The sequence below is a fragment of the Bos taurus genome, chromosome 19 (genome assembly GCF_002263795.3).
Source record: "Bos taurus isolate L1 Dominette 01449 registration number 42190680 breed Hereford chromosome 19, ARS-UCD2.0, whole genome shotgun sequence".
In the NCBI taxonomy this organism is placed as follows: domain Eukaryota; kingdom Metazoa; phylum Chordata; class Mammalia; order Artiodactyla; family Bovidae; genus Bos; species Bos taurus.
The window spans coordinates 47397510-47410216 of record NC_037346.1 but is presented as its reverse complement, the minus strand read 5'-3'; the positions used below and the strand labels follow the sequence as shown (position 1 = coordinate 47410216).

Sequence of the window (12707 nt, the reverse complement as noted above, 5' to 3'; positions counted from 1 at the left end):
ACAGTGGTAATAAGGTATCTACGTTATATGGGGGGGGGGGGAATGATTATGACCCAAAAACACTATATCCAGTCAAGATACCCTTTAACTGATCAAGAGAAAAGAAAGGCATCTTCACCTAAGCAAGCATTCAGAAATTATGCCACACACACTCTGAGGAAATTACTCCAAAATGTTATCAAATGTTTTTTGGCACCTATTAAGATAGTCAAGGTCTCTTTTTTTCCAGTCTCCAACACTCCCAGAGTTGCAGCTAGCAACAGAGATGTGGCCGAATCCAAGAAAAATATCATATATGACCAGTCCTAGAAATGACTTGAAGAAAAATAGATCCTAAGGAACACATATTCTGCCAACAAGCAAGCCCTCAGAAAAATTCCAGCCAACGTTTCCAAGACAATGGGCACCTATACAGAGGCCAACAAGGTGGTCATTAAGCCCAAAGGTAATCAAATAAAAGATCTTAAAAAGTGCCAGCCCTAAATTGGACAGGCTCACCCATATCATCCACCCCAGTCTCTAGAAGGATGCTTATTTCCATACTGTCAAGAGGACTAGACTTTGGCAATCAAAAGCTGGTAGTAAGGCCAAGGTCCGAGTCACGGTCCAGGTCCTACAAAGTCCACCTAAAGACTCCAGAAAAACGGTTTTTGTCTATTAACTTTGAGGATCAAAGGACTGTACAAAACTTAGACTACTGTCCGAACGGGCAGGAATCTCCTTTTGCTGTTTTACACAAACACAATACAAAGTCCCCCAACTCACCCCCAAAGAGAGAGATAATCATATACTTTTTATCTTTAACTTCAGTAATATAAAAAATGTTAATATTTAAGTATTCTTGCTTCCCTGGAATAAATTCTACTGGATCAAGATGTATCTATTTTACATGCACTGCTAGATTTATTTTGCTAATAGTTTATTTAGAATGTTTGCTTGTCTACTCATGAATAAGAGTGGCCTAATGTTTGTAATAGCAAAAGAGGAAAACAATCTTAATATCCATCAGGTGGAGAAAAACAGACTAAATTATGGTACTGTATGCTATGCAATGTTATTCAGCTTTTTAAAATTAATTAGAGTTTCATTTACTAAACTGGAGCTAGCTATGATATATTCTTAAATGAATAAAGCAAGTTACAAAAAGCCTATATATCTGTTTATATATATACATATACATATGCTTGGGCTTCCCTGGTGGCTCAGATGGTAAAGACTCCACCTGCAATGCAGGAGACCTGGGTTGGAAAGATCCCCTGGAGAAGGGAATGGCTACCCACTCCTGTATTCTGGCCTGGGGAATTCCATGGACTATATAGTCCATGGGGTCACAAAGAGTTGGACACAACTGAGCAACTTTCACTTTTTCACTTTCATACATGCTTAATGGCTTCTGAGCAAAGAGAAAGATGATAAAAAAAAAAATACTCGAAGTGTTAGTTAATGCTGGTTACCACAAGGGTAAAAGTGGAGGAGAGGAAAATATTTTTTTCTTTCTTCATCCCTGGTTTGTTTTTTCCGTGGTTGCAAACAGAGGAATACTTTTGGAATTTTTTTTAAAAGTAGAAGGTGGGGGAAGGAGATACCAGTTACCTACTGTAATTAATGACAAATTAATATTTGTTGACAACTAATAAATGGCTTCCCTCATAGCTCAGTTGGTAAAGAATCCACCTGCAATGCAGGAGACCCCAGTTCGATTCCTGAGTCAGGAAGATCCGCTGGAGAAGGGATAGGCTACCCATTTCAGTATTCTTGGGCTTCCCTTGTGGCTCAACTGGTAAAGATTCCACTCGAAATGTGGGAGACCTGGATTGGATCCCTGGGTTGTGAAGATCCCCTTGAGAAGGGAAAGGCTACCCACTCCAGTATTCTGGCCTGGAGAATTCCATGGACTAAGTCCACGGGGTCACAAAGAGTCGAACACGACTAAGCAACTTTCACTTACTCACTCACTCACTCAATAAATGGCTACCCAATACATCCAAAGGCAAAACAGAATTATATTATCTAAAACAAGAAGAGGGTTCATTATGAAGTTCATTTACTTAAAAACACAAAACGATCCAATCTGGAACCAAAGTTGCATATAAGTGGACTTTCTAAAGGCAAGATGTCTTCATGATAAACTAGTTTTTAGTTACAAACTTATTAGGTTGTGTATAATATGACAACCAAGGATAAACCTAAGACAAAAAGTGAGTCACGTTAAAGAAAAATAGTCAATGAATTAGTGTTTGCATGATATGTACACAGATGAGCAGAAATGGGCAAAACATGATAGAAATCATCAAAGCTTGGGGAAAAAAATGAGATTTTGAATACTAGCTTGTTATACTGGAAAAAGAGGGGCAAACTCTTTCTGGTATATTATTTTACACTGTAGATAAGTCCTTTTTATTAAGTAGATCACAAAGACAATCAACCACCTTGACTTACTGTCACTTATAAATTTTTTAAAGAGAAAAATTACAAAAAGCTAACAACATGGCGCATGGTGGCAGGCAAGTGGGGGATACAGTTATCACACAGAGGAAGTTTCGGTTATTCACAAAAAAAGAGAAATGCTTGTAAAAGTAGAAAATGTTCACATGATCAAATTGAAAAAAAAAAAAAAAAAAAATTGCCAATGGGCTCAGTGTCCCAAGAAGTGTTGTGGTTTGCTATTTTCACAGGAAATTAAAAATTAATTTTTCACAAGTATGTAGTACTTAAAGGGAAACAGTACAAACAGAAATGCATACTAGGAGTCTGCCTAAGAGTTTTTATTTTTAAGTTTACAGTTATTCAAGAACTTTTTCTTTCAGCTCTTATCAAATCTTTCATAAATGAAAATTTCAAGGCACTAAATTAATGAGTAGCCAAATTACCATAGGTTTTTATTTTTAATACTTTACTAGGCTGAAAAGAAGAGCAAGACAAAACAACACGGAAAAGCTAGACTGACAATACTAGTAAAATATCATGGGGAGGAATTATGTGAAGAGCATCAAAACACCAGAAATCCAGGACACTCTCCAAAACTAAATAAAAATGAATATTTGTTAAGAATTAGATATTGTCCTAAGGATTTTTCACTGACATTATTTTATTCATCATCATCAAAACCCTCCAAGAGAGGTTTTAACGCCTCATACAGCTAGTAAGTGACAGAGCGATAATCTGAACCTGTTTTCAGGATTCAAAAACTCACAAGTTCATGTTCTCTCTACTATACAAGGGGTCTCATGATCGTTAAGATTTCAAAAGTTTCTTACAACCAAACAACAGTACTGTCATCCTACAATATAACAACGTCCGAAGAGCAACTTCCAAAGGAAGTCTCTCTTCCTCTTTAAATCCCTAAAAAGGAAGAGCTGAGATTCTCTGACGCTGAAGCAGGATTTGAATGTGTAGTAGTAAGTCTTCATCCCACATGCCTACTAAAGCTAATTACCTTCATTCACCCTAATTCACAGTCTTCAGGAGCTCTACAGGATTTCATGGAATTCAAACTGAAATAGAATTCTAGCTTGGGTACAAATACCCATCAAGCTTCCTTAACTTTGCCTTATCAAACTTCAGCAATTACAGCTAGAAATTGTGAGACCCCCCCAAAACACAAGGTTAGGAACAAAAGGCTAAGAAGAGACTTCCTTCAATTAGCAGGGGGAATTTAGTGAGATCTGAGGTGGAGTCTCCTGCCTAAATGATTAAATCACAGTATCTACATACCCACTCCCATTTCCAAATTTAATAACTAATCCATTCATAAGGCTAGATCCTAAGGAAAGGAAAAAGGGTTTCCATGGCGATAAAAAAAACTGGTGCCATTTTTCATGTTGTCCCTCTATGATCAGATATGTCATCTAATATAATCTTATAATGCAAGCATGGTTTTACACACAAGGAAATAAGCATGATTACCTGGAAAAACAATGGTTTTTTCATATAACAATGACTTTGTTATATGTATACAAAATATATATATATGAGAGACTGAGACCAGAGCAAACAAGGAAGAATGTTCTCTCACAGGCTGTGCTCCAAACCTTTCCACTTGAGATACCTCTTCTGAAGAAAAAAAAGGTAGAATCAAATAATACATTTTGTCAAAAACTTCTTCAGAGTTAGACATAATACGGGTGTCATAACGAGGCATAAGACGAGTCTTTCAGAAAAAAGGCAAGGCAATTAAAATTTTTAAGAAGCATACCAACAAGATTATTCACTATAATGCAACTACTCAGTTTAAATAACTGACATCAGAATCTCTCAAGTTCTGATCAAAAGAAAGGCATTTGAGAGGTGGGATATATCACGCATTCAATAAAGGCAGAAATTAGTATCATGGGGAAGGAAAGGATAAAGAAGGTGAGCAATTACTAACATCGAATTAACTCTTTGCCTCTTAAACTTAGTCATGTTTACCCTTCACTATTCAAGAACAAACAGAAGCTGAACATAAGATACTGTGGTAATGTGTGGCCCATAGGAAAGCAACTTACCTAATGCTTGTAATATCCACAAACACAGCTTTCAATGACTTATAAAGATTTTGTAAAGAAAATAAACTGACCTAAAAAAAGAAATGTGCTTCCAGAAAAAAAATTATGCAATTACATTTACTTAAAGCTTTCTAGAATATGAAAGATCCCCACCAGAAACTTTTTTCTCTGATTACATCCTCAAACTGCTTTAGCCTTCTAAAACCCAGGCCCAAATATCACATTCTCCATCTAATATTATCTTAAATCTGAAATATTTAAGGTACAAATATCCTCTAAAAGGAAGAAAAAGGACCATGGGGTGGGGAAACACAGCGTTAAGTCTTTAAGCTCTTCCTGTAACCTACTTCTCTCCATCAATTTTTAGAGACTCATCAAGGTCATGATGTAGTCTCAATCACCACACACACAGCTCCTTGACTCATTTTTTCAGTCATAAACAATCTTCATCTAATACAAACTACTGCAAAAGATACTATTCAAATAAACCCAGTGGTGTTTTCATGGTATTATAACAAAGACAAAACCATTTATTTACACAGTGTCTTCTTTCCAAATGACAACAGTATTCCATAACCATAGGCTCTGAGCAGATACAATGTTGAGAAAAAAAATTCCAAACAAACTAGTTTTCAAACTATTTTATATTTGACACCTTGATCAGACTAGTACTAGAAAAGTAAACAACCATCTGAAATTGTTTGTTCTAGTTGCTTGAAATAAAATCTGGCTACCATCAGTACAAATACGACAGAAAACACTGGTGATCCTGTATAAGCACGTTTGCGTGCTCAGTCGCTTAGTCATGTAGACTCTTTTAGACTCTTTGCAATTCCATGGACTGGAATTGCAGCCCATGGAACTGGGCCCGCCAGGCTACCCTTACCATGGGATTTTCCAGGCAAAAATACTGGAGTGGGTTGCCAACTCCTCCTCCAGGGTATCTTCCCAACCCAGGGATTGAACCTGCATCTCCTGCATTGGCAGGTGGATTCTTTACCACTGAGCCACCTGGGAAGCCCTTGTATAAGTACAATCCAACATAATTCAATGAGTGTGCCCAATCAGTATATCTCAGAGATTCAATTTTAATTCTAAGAGGAAGAAATATGACAAGGGGAGAATTTTGATGCATTCTTTTAATCATACTTGTTCTTCCTTAAATCTAATTAGTATCAACTACCTTAAAACTCCCCTTTTGGAAACACTGGTTTAGTACACTCTTTTCCAGGCTTACTTCCTTCTCCATTCAAAACAATGCATACAGAGTCATTCAGAAAATACTAAAAGAACAAAGGCCTTAAGGAAGTTGGGGGTTGGGGGCAGCTAGAGAGCTTGCACAGGACAGTCAAGAATCAATGACAGAAGAGGGAAATAATCTACTAATGTTTAATCATCTTAGTAAAACTTTATGATAAAGATGCAAACACAAAATCAGGTTTTTCAAGTATGCTAAAATGAGCCAACGACCAATATAAATATAGAGCAGGACTTGACTCTAAGACAATTTATTAAACACACTAAAGTATATACACATACATGAATTAGTCTCAGTCATAATCAGATTATATTGAATTGTCTTATCAAACAATGTATATAAAAATGAAGGAAGTGTTTGACTACATGACATGTGATTCACGGAATGGGAGAAAGTTTGACTAAGAGAAGAAAATAACTGTTAAGTATAGGAGGTGATATTCATATCTTAAACCGTGTGGAAGGTATATACGTGTTGGCTGCATGATTATTATTTTATACTTTATAAATTTTATAATTTTATAAATATTATTTCATATGTAGCAATATCTATAAACCAGTAAGTGTAAGAAAAACCTGAGCAAATATTTGTTGAAGAAAAAGGTAAAAAGTACATATGCATCTGACCCATTTTTGTTAATTCTTTTTTAAATAGGATCATAAAAATGTAAGCAGATAGGAAAAATCGATAATTTCTCTATAGAAAATTATTTCTATTGCTCTACACAGAGATCGCTAGACTATTTCTTTAAAAGCACCAGTAAACCTTTCCTGAATACTATGTGCACACACACACACACACACACAACACACACCAAACTACTTGAAAGTAAAACTTTCAACCTCCAAAGTTCCCCCCAAAACCAAAACCTCCATCATAAATACGTCCTTAACCACATAAAAAGTATTGATACTCCTCTACTCATAATCCCAGAAATAAAACTACAAAAATAAATTCCTAAAGAGAAATATTCATACTTTAAATAACCAAGTATTTTTGTACAGTTATAAGTAACATTAAGTATTTTTCAGTATATTTGTAACTGAATAAGTTACAGTTATTATAAGTATTTTTTGGTGTATCTGTAGGTTTAACATTTATGTGTCTTACTACCTACCTGGGCTTATCCACATCTATATATTTGCTTTTGTATGATGGGCACCTGCATTTTAGTGATGTGTGTCAACACCAATTTGATTGAGAGGGCAATATACTACATTTATGAAGAGCACAGGGTGTGCAGCCAGAGTTCCTGAATTGAAACTCAGCGCTTCCACTTGCTAGCTAAATAAACCTGGGCAAGATATTTAACATCTCAGTGTTTCAGTTTCTCATTTGTAAAATGGAAATAACAGTACATACCTCGTAGGGTGCTGGAACCGATTAAAACCTGCATAACAGAGTAGGTGCTATTTAAGAGTATGACATTACTCTCAAACATATTGAAAAACATTCTTAGCAATTTGAATTACTGACAGTAATTGATACTATTAAAAACAGATATTAAATCTGAAGCCTGACTGACAGTAAGTTTAAAGCCCTGACTCTGAATAGGTGATTATAAATCTCCATAACCACTCTATCAAGAACAATCTGAGGAGAGCGGTTTCCCAAAGTACAACTCTCAATTTCTTCCCTTACACAAGGGGGCAGTGATAACAAGAAAAGAATGGGGCTCTGTAACACCTCTTCCTACAGACAGTAGGGGGTGGCAGTACATATGGCTTACAGTCAGAACAAAACAGGAAGATCCAACAGAATCGCTCTTTATTCTCCTCAGGCCCTCTCCTCATGCTTTAGCCCCCACTCACCCCCAAAGTGAGGGACACATCAACAGAAATGACTAAAACCCAAAATTAATCATGGAGCAAAATCAGGTTTGTCTTTGAAGCAAACAATCCCTCAATAGCTGAATCTGGATTCAGGAGGAAGCCAATCAGTATGAATTTTCAGATTATGTGGCAAATGTTCTTCTAAGAACAACATTCAGGCAAATAACTCCATTTCTCTACAAGAACTGCAACAGAAGGCACTAAAATCTCATCAATAATTAACTATACCCTAATGAACACATGCAGCCATTTCTGCTTGTTTCATAGTATACAGACACTCACTGAATGTATATAAGTTACATTAAATAGCTCATGGAGCTGTCTTTTGTTACTTCTGAAATTCCAGCTATGTTCTGACAATCCTCTCAAAACACAGATGTTCTTCTTAAATGGAAATCACAGTGTTTTGCGGCATGTGTAATTGTATTTATATATATATACACACACACACACACTCGCGTGTATGTATGGAGGGGGGATGACAATATTTAATATTTCTGTGCTCACATTCCTAAGATGATCTACCTGGGAAAGGCTGAAAGAAGCGCTCCACTGAGAGTATCCATGTTGTTGCTTTTTATGCCACCTTTACTGTATTCAATTTCTTTTCCCTATTTTGCTACCCCAACAATCAAGAATATTTCACTACTGTCATTCACCGCAATTAACCATTGCAACAGCTTTTGGCTCCAACCCTCAAAATGCCTGAAAATTTATCCCTTTTGTTCACCATATTGTTTTGTTTTCCTCATTCCAGAAATTTTCACTTGTATAAAAATGAAGAAAGGGGCACCTATGAAAAAATGTCCCTTTGCCTAATGATCTTGAACTCAGAATTATGGTCAAGATGTGGGGTGGGTTTTTGTGTGTGTCTTTTGTATTTTTTTCTTTTTTTCTTTTCCTGGAGGGGAGGAGAGAAGACAGTGAAAGACACCCAAATCTTCCTAATATTAATTATCATTGTTTATGTTTGATGAAAACCATTTTAAACATTCTACACCTGGAATAGAACACAGGCTGCAATTGTATCAGTGTTCTACACGCTGACGGCAAACCGGAATTATCTTAGCCCTATTTTTTCTTTCCCATCTCACAACCAGACACAATTTGCTTGTTTCTTTCACGTGGGCACTCACTCTGTCTCAAAAAATAGCATATCATAGCTCCTCTCGATTTCCTGTGATAAAATATCTAGCCATGAGCCTTATTAATCTCTTCTTAGACTACGCCTCCTTTCCCAGAGGAATTAACGATATCACTAAAGAACACTTCTGCTGTGAATTTCAACGCCCTACAGGCCAACCCACCCTGTACCTTACCTGGCACATTTCACAACTACTTTTATGCTGCATTCTGGAGGCACATTTTGCAACTCGTTCTGCACCACCTTCCCTGCCACGTTTAGCAATCTGCCTGGCATCTCCTCCTGGGGTCCCCGTCATCCGGAGATTCTCTCGGTACCAAATTCCATGACACCTTCGGTGACACCGAAGTGACCGATCCCGGACTCATCCGAAGCCACCCCGAGGGCCACACTGGGAACCAACCTTCCCCACGCCCTCCACACCGGAGGCACTCCGCTGCCCATTTCGCTGCCTCCCCGCTCGCCTCCGCCCCTCTCCCTGGAGCCCGGGCGTCGGAGGCGAACGCCCCTGTCACTGAAGCGACCTTCCTTTCCCGGGCTCCCGCGGTCTCTCACCTGCCGCTCTGAGGGGGGCTCGCTGCACCCCCGGGTCAAGCCCCAGTCCCGGGGGTCTCCGGTGAGGACCGCGCCGCCCGCCGGCGCCGCCCGCGATCCCAGAGCACCTCGCTGCGCTCCGACGCCCGCGGTGGGTTTGCGTCCGGGAAAGGCGCGGCGGGGCCTCCCGGCGGCGAGCGCAGCCCGCGGCGGTCCCCCTGTCAGCGGCGGCGCGGGTGCAGGCTCTCGCCCCTTAGCGCGGCGGCGGCGGCGGCGGCGGGCGACTTGCTCCGCCTCGCGCGCGGCACAGCCGGGAGGTGAGCGCGAGGGGGATGGGAACGGGGGCGGGGCCGCCCAGAGGAGGCACCGAGGGCGGCGGCGGGAGGGCAGCGCCGGTGGCCCCGGGTCCGACGCTCGGAGCGCTCGCAGCTTACCCCGCCGGGAGGGCGGCTCGCACGAGGCGGCTGTGCCAAGCGGGCCCCGCCGGAGCAGCGCGCCCTGCAACCCGCGCCCAGCCGGCCGCTCGCTAACGCCGCCGCCGCGCCGGGGGCGTCGCACCCTCCGAGGCCGCCCGCAGCCCCGCCCCCTCCGGGCCGGGGTGGGGAGGAGCGCGAGCGCGAAGGGAGAGCGCGTGCGTGGGGGCGCGTGCGTGGTGGAGCGCGCGCGCCCCCGCCCCCTCCACCGTTTGGGGGTGGGGAGTGGCGAGGAGAGAGAGCCGAGACCGAACCCGTCTCTGCGCCGAGAGGCTGGGTCCTGGTTCTGCCGGTCTGTGAGGTCCGGGCATTTCTGTTTCCTCAGGGGGCTTTGACTGGCGGGGTCGTGGGCATTCAGTGGGGGAAGAGGGGAGGGCAGCTCAATAGCAGACAAGGCCCGGGATGGTTCGGCTCCACCCCCCGAGTGATGTCACTCTCGAGGTGCTGCTGCTGTCACGTGCGCCCACTTCTGGGCCTGTCCTGCTGCTTTGATGGCCAGAACGGTCCTCTAGATTTCCCCCCACTTAAGTCACCTCATACACATGTCGCTCCTAGAATCTTTGAGTCCCACAGCTGTCAGTTCTTCTTTCCCTGTTATTCAGTTGTAGTCTGTAGACAGCTTCAAATTGCTGTCTGAAGTCAACTGGTGCAGGAAACAATGAAGTGCAAAACCAGGAATGGAGGGGAGAGAAAGAGAAGAGAGATCTATTTTCTAGAATCATTGCTGAAATTCACCAACCGCAGCTTGAGAGCCTGAGGTGAAGTTGTGACGCCGATTCTGTCACTGCCTGGTTGGACAAGAAGTAATGTAGTTACAGCTAGTAGGCCAGGCACGGAAAGCCACCGCAGTAAAGCCTCCTTGAGGTCCTACTTCCCTCACTTGACTCTACCTAGATCTTCTCCTTACTCTTTCTTTCTCTTAGAGCAGCAATTGCTGTCTCATAGAGCAGCAATTCAACTGTGGAAGATATCTGGACATAAATCTGTTGGCATGCTGTAAAATGATGCAAAGCTATTACTATTACCAGTCTTGCCTGGCTAGTCTTCTGTTCCATGAACTGAGATGACTTTTCCTGGTCATCTGTTTCCTAATGAGACACCAGGATTGGAAATTGATGCACCAGATTAACTTCAGTCAAGCAAACTGTGTCTGTGGTGTTTCTGCCATAGAGAGGTTTGGTGCTCACTCCTGTCCAACTCTTTGTGACCCCATGGACTATAGCCCACCAGGCTCATCTGTCCATTTGATTTTCTAGGCAAGAATATGGAGTGGCTAGCCATTTCTTCCTGTAGGGTATCTTCTTGACCCAGGAATCTGAACCTGCCCCTTTTGTGTCTCCTGCATTGCAGGAGGTTTCTTTATCATTGAGCCACCTGGGGAGCCCAGAGAGTTTTGGCAACAGTCCTTTAATCTGCTTCCTCCAGGATTTTCTTTGTGTTTTTTCTTTTCAAAGTTGTTGTTAATTTCAGAATAATGAAAGAAATATGAAGCCATGTGCAACAGCTAGTGTCTACAGTGAGTTCTTAAAAAGTCAGAGCTAGAGCAGCTTTAAATACTACAGCTAAACTGGCAAGATGAAGGATTGGTATATGGGATCTTTTGGTGATAACTACAAAAAGTTAGATTGCTCTAACTAAAACCTATTTATCTATGGTGATAGAGGCAGAGTGGTGATTACTTCAGAGGAATTGACTAAGAAGGGGGCAGGAGGGAGTCTTCTGGGTTGCTGGAAATGCTCACTATCTTAGTCTAGTTAATGATTACAAGGGTTAATGTTGGTGCAAAAAGATTGGTGGGCTTTACTGTATCTCTAAAATTTTGGAGTTTTGTAAAAATAGTATACACCAAAGAGGCATTACAACAGTATCACGATTGAAGTCTGGAAACCTGGCCTTGAATCTCAATGTCACTTACTACTTCCCAGCCTATGTGACCTTGAGCAAGTCTGAGACTTGTTTTTCTTCATCTAATACGGGCCTGGAGTAGGAAATGGCAACCCACTCCAGTATTCTGGCCTGGAAAATTCCATGGATAGAGCAGCCTGGCGGGCTACAGTAGAGCAGCCTGGCGGGCTACAGTCTATGGGGTCAAAAAGAGTCGGACACGACTGAGCGTGCACGCAGGCATCTAATATGGGTGATGTTACCCCACAGGATGGTTGGGAAGGTTAAGTAAAATTATGTTTGAAAAGTACTTACCACAGAACCTGGTATAAAATAAGTGCTCAGGAAACTTTAGCTATTGTTCTGTTATTCTTGCACTCAAATTTACCCTATTTAATTCTCTTTGGGTCTTTTTTATTTATTTTAAAGACTACTTTGATTGTAAGCCTTTGCCTGTGAGTTTCACTGAGCTAATAACATTCCTTTCCCCCAAGAAATAACAAAAGGCAGTCAGGGGTGTAATGTGTTGGTTTTCAAACTAGTTCAGGTGGCGGCACTCAGAAATTATGGTGCTTATTGTGGAACACCATGAAATATTGTTAGATTGAATCCTGCCATATGAACTTGACACAATTTTACCAGCATTAAATCTGGCTATATTATGTTTGTGCAGATCTCCCCCATATTAAAAAAAAATAATGTATTTTTAAGAAATAATGCATCTGTGTTTTTCCTTTGAAATTTGTCTGCAACTTTTCACTAGAAAAACCCAAAGTTTAATAACAGTTCACAAAATGAAAACCTTTAGATCCATTCTTCCTGGAAATTAGAAAAACACCGTACTTGTTCAATTTTAGCAGCAGAGCTCTTTATTGGGAGTTTCCCACAGTAAGCTCTAATAACTCTAACCCACAGGGTCTCTTGCTCTGATGAAGTGAGTAACTCTGACTCACTATCCTCATCATACTTCCAAAGATCAGTCTCCATTTCCTTTGGCTGACCTTTCCAAGATCCCTTGTTCACACTGAGCAATGCCAGTGTCCACTGGAATGAACTTAGTCTTTCGCTGTTTAGATCATCTAACATGATTCTAGT

General features: G+C 41.1%; 1 protein-coding gene across 6 annotated transcripts in view; it reads right to left on the bottom strand.

Moving 5' to 3' along the window:
* Window positions 1-9534, bottom strand: part of TANC2 (tetratricopeptide repeat, ankyrin repeat and coiled-coil containing 2) — a 363973-nt gene extending 354439 nt beyond the window's left edge. For 2 of the 6 annotated variants that reach the window (XM_010816367.4, XM_005220895.5), the window contains exon 1: window positions 9277-9534. The gene's annotated coding sequence lies outside the window, so the exon portion shown is untranslated. The remainder of the gene's footprint in view (window positions 1-9276) is intronic. The other 4 variants (XM_010816369.4, XM_010816370.4, XM_005220897.5 and 1 more) reach the window with 3 other exon arrangements.
* Window positions 9535-12707: the final 3173 nt, after the last annotated feature.